Source organism: Lipotes vexillifer, unplaced genomic scaffold (genome assembly GCF_000442215.2).
Source record: "Lipotes vexillifer unplaced genomic scaffold, Lipotes_vexillifer_v1.1 scaffold717, whole genome shotgun sequence".
NCBI classification, from domain to species: domain Eukaryota; kingdom Metazoa; phylum Chordata; class Mammalia; order Artiodactyla; family Lipotidae; genus Lipotes; species Lipotes vexillifer.
This window is the reverse complement of record NW_006798707.1, coordinates 1,029,950-1,033,641: the sequence shown is the minus strand read 5'-3', so window position 1 is coordinate 1,033,641 and position 3,692 is coordinate 1,029,950. Positions and strand designations below refer to the sequence as shown.

The 3,692-nt window shown below is 50.1% G+C and overlaps 1 protein-coding gene across 2 annotated transcripts in view; it reads right to left on the bottom strand.

Moving 5' to 3' along the window:
• Positions 1 to 1,009, bottom strand: part of MAPRE3 (microtubule associated protein RP/EB family member 3) — a 45,468-nt gene extending 44,459 nt beyond the window's left edge. The window contains exon 1 of one of the 2 annotated variants that reach the window (XM_007470811.1): positions 844 to 1,009. The gene's annotated coding sequence lies outside the window, so the exon portion shown is untranslated. The remainder of the gene's footprint in view (positions 1 to 843) is intronic. The other variant, XM_007470812.1, reaches the window with a different exon arrangement.
• Positions 1,010 to 3,692: the final 2,683 nt, after the last annotated feature.

The following is a 3,692-nucleotide window of genomic DNA, read 5'->3' as shown; positions in this document are numbered from 1 at the left end:
GAAGGGGGAGGGGGAGGGAAGGGGAAGGGGGGGGATGGAAAGCATGTTAAAGAGTACTGCAAGATGCTTATTCACAACAACGCACTGGAAGCGCAGGAACTTCAGCTCCCAAACGCAACCTTTTCTTCCCCTCCCTCCACTCTCTCTAGTCCCTCTCCACAGCGCCCGCCAAAGCCAGAGCTCAGCCCACTAGAAGGCCACCGTGCACCAGCGAGTGCTCACTAAGCAGTAGCTGATCATGATGATGGGGCGGAACGTTTCCCAGCAAATCTACTCGTAAAGCCCCACAAGCTCTTAGCAGCCAGTTAGTACTGTCCAGACCTGCTTCTCCACGCCAGCCGGGGCAGGAGCGTGTGGGTAGGAAACCTGAGGCCCCAACGTTTGGGCAGGCACAACGTCCCCCCTCCCCCCAGTCTCCCCTCGCTCTCTCCCTTGTCACTCTTTTTCTGGCATATCACTGGGGAAAACCCGAGAGGCCGGAGATGTCAGGCCCAAGAGGAGTAAGGAGAAGGGACAAGGGCGAACGGGGGGCAGATTTTTGGGGAAAAGTCTGTCCAGAGCAGAGGTGCGGTAGCGCCGCGTCCAGCGGGGAAGAACCCCCAAGGTGGGTCTGTGGGGAAAGAAGGGGAGGGGGAGTGGCTCGGGGAGGCCTGACGGCTGAGGCCGCGGGGAGCCCGGGAGAGAGCGGTGGAGGAAGGGAGGCGGCCGTGGGGGAGACGCAGTTGGGGGGCGGGTGCGCGGGTCGGGAGGCGAGGGGGTCAACTCGGTTCCCCTCCCCCAGCTCGGGCCCGGGCCTCCCGCTGACTCAGCCCCACGGCGTCGGTCGCCTCGGCCTGGACTCACAGTGCGCGAGATGGCTCCGGCGGAGGCAGCGGGGGAGGGGACAGGCGGCGGGGGCGCTGCGGCTGAGGCTGCGGCTCCGACCGGCGGCTCTGGGGCGGAGGGTCCTAACAGAGGCCGCCGCGGTCTCCGGCTTCAACGCACAGAGACTGCGGAGGAAGAGAGCACTGCGCAGGCGCGATGCGGCCACCGCTGTCAGTCCGAGCGGGGCGGGGCCAGGGCACCAGCCGTCTCCAAGGCAACTGGTTGGCGAGGGAAGGACAGCCCCTACTTCCACCTTGTGTTAGCAACTGCGATGGGAGGTGGGGACGACGAGAACAGTCCCTCTAAGTTGCCGTAGCAACAAGGAGAGGACACCGCCTCATAAATTTACGTCGGTATCGAGGGAACGCTCTTACCTTGTCACCATGGCAACTGGAAACAGCCCCTTCCTTTTTCCTTAGCAACGGGGTAACAATTCCTCCACCCTAACTGATCACAGAAAGAACAACCATTTACACCTGATTCCATAGTAGCCAGATGACGGATTCTTTTTTATTTTTTTAACATCTTTATTGGAGTATAATTGCTTTACAATGGTGTGTTTCAGCTTTATAACAAAGTGAACCAACTATACATATACATATATCCCCATATCTCCTCCCTCTAGATGACGGATTCTTATCTGTCTCACGGCTACTGCAAAGGAGAAAGGGGAGAATATTTCTTCTTTTTTAGCAACAGGAGAGAGCTAAGGCTGGGTTTTCTCTCCTCTCTTGGTTTATGGCTTTCAATCGCAGCCTGTTACTCTAATCCCCAAATTCAATTTTCCTCTGCCTGTGTTAAGCATTCCTTTTTGTCTCCTGCCAAAAAGTCTATACCTTTACCTCTAAATGGAGCTAACAAAATCTTCTATACACGTCACGAATTTTTATCAAACTTATTGTCTCTGTCCCAATGCATTTGTAAACGATGCCTGTTTCTTCATCTTGCCCACTAGCTAGTTTAAATTCTACCCCCTCATAACTAGCTCCCTCCTTGATATGTTCATTGGTGTTCTCGAATTCCCTGTTCTAGGTCAGCTTTTATGGATCTCCCCAGTTTTTCTAGATCCCTTTTCTTCCTGTCCACACCTACTGTCCTTGTCCTCCAGTGCTCCACCCAGGGTTCCACTATGCTCACCACTTCATGATTTCATTAGCTTGGTTCTCTTTGTGCAAACTACTTCTGGGTCTCCTTCCCTCAGCCCTGACTCCCGTGGATATCTTAAGGTCACCTCTGTACCCATCTTGTACATACCTCCTTTTGTATACCTCCATACACATCTTACAGTATTGTCCTTGGTTTGCATGTGTCTCTTCAATCAGACTACATGCCCCTTGTAGGCAGGAATTGTCTTATTCATCTGCTCCCTCAGCATCTAGCACCCAATATGAAGCATAGTAGAGTTTCAATAAGTGTTTATGGAACTGGATCAAGTGAAGACAAAGATTTTCTTCAAAGAGTCTTCAAAGAAGAATCTTCTTTGACTCCAAAGAAATAAGTGAAAGGAGTCAAAGGTTAAAAAAATTTTTTTGTTCATCCTCACTTTCTCTGACCTAACTGCCTCAGAGTCTCCACTAATATTTTCCATATGATCTTTGCACATATTTAATCTTTAAGTACCACTGATACTATTGCACCTCTCTCACTCACTTCGCTCTCCATCTTAATGCCAAAACTCTAGTCATCTATTAACTGAGACTCTGGCATTCTCTATTTCCTGACTCCTCACCTGTAGCTAGTCTCCCTTCTACACTGTCCCTAATGTTTCCACTAAATAATTTTCTCACAAGGTACTGACCGCTTCAATGATTCCTGTCACCCTCTATAATCAGTACAAGCTCTTCATGCCTTACTATTCTACCATCTCCTAACCCAGCTCAGATCCAGCGCTCTTGGTGCACATCACTGGATTCTGCTGGGCTTGTTGACATGCTGCATTCTCTTTGAATGACTCAGAAGTAAGAATTCATAGGCTAGCATTCTTTTCTGAGTCTCCCTGTATAGCTCCCAGAGATTCCACCCCAGGACGATGGGTGTCAAAGCACTCGGACTGAGCCCATTTTCTCAGGAGAGAAGGAGAAGGCAGCTGACTACAAACAGAGTAAGAAAAGAGATGGACACAGCATATGCTGAGTCAAGACTGTCTCCACCCAACCAAGGCAGTTGTCAGAAAGGAGAGGGTTTCTTGTAGAGGATAATTCCCAGGGCAAATCAAGGGGTTAGGACAGTAAAAATGCAGGCTACGCTTTTCCTAGCTAGAGAGTTGGAGAACTGAAGCTGTTCCTAACTGTATCTATAGGGTGTCTGGGTGCCACAAGGACAAGGGAAAATTTTCAGACTCAGTTTATTTTGCTTCTCCATTCTGAAGTTCCAGCACATCTCCATGGTTGTAGGTGTGGACTTGGATGGTAGCTGGCATCAGAGGTAGCTGGCTGGTCCTGAGTAATCCCGAGAAGAGACTATGGTCCTTGTAGCCCCACCCATTTGTCACACATGAGATGAAGGACCATTCTACAAAGAGTTTCTGTACACCCTTCATCCAGATTCTCCACACGTTAACATTTTACCGTGTGTCAGTTATCTATTGCTGCAAAACAAATCACTTCAATTTAGTGGTTTAACACAACAACCATTTCATTATCTCTGTTTCTGTGGGATGGGAATTCAGGAAGAGCTCCGCTGGGTGGTTCTGACTCAGGGTTTCTCAAGTGGTTACAGTCAGATAGTGGCTGGAGCTTGAAAACAGCAGGGGGCTAACTAGACAGCCCTCTCTCTTCATATTGTCTCAGAGCTAGCTTTCTCACTACGTGGTGGCTTTGGGGCAGTTG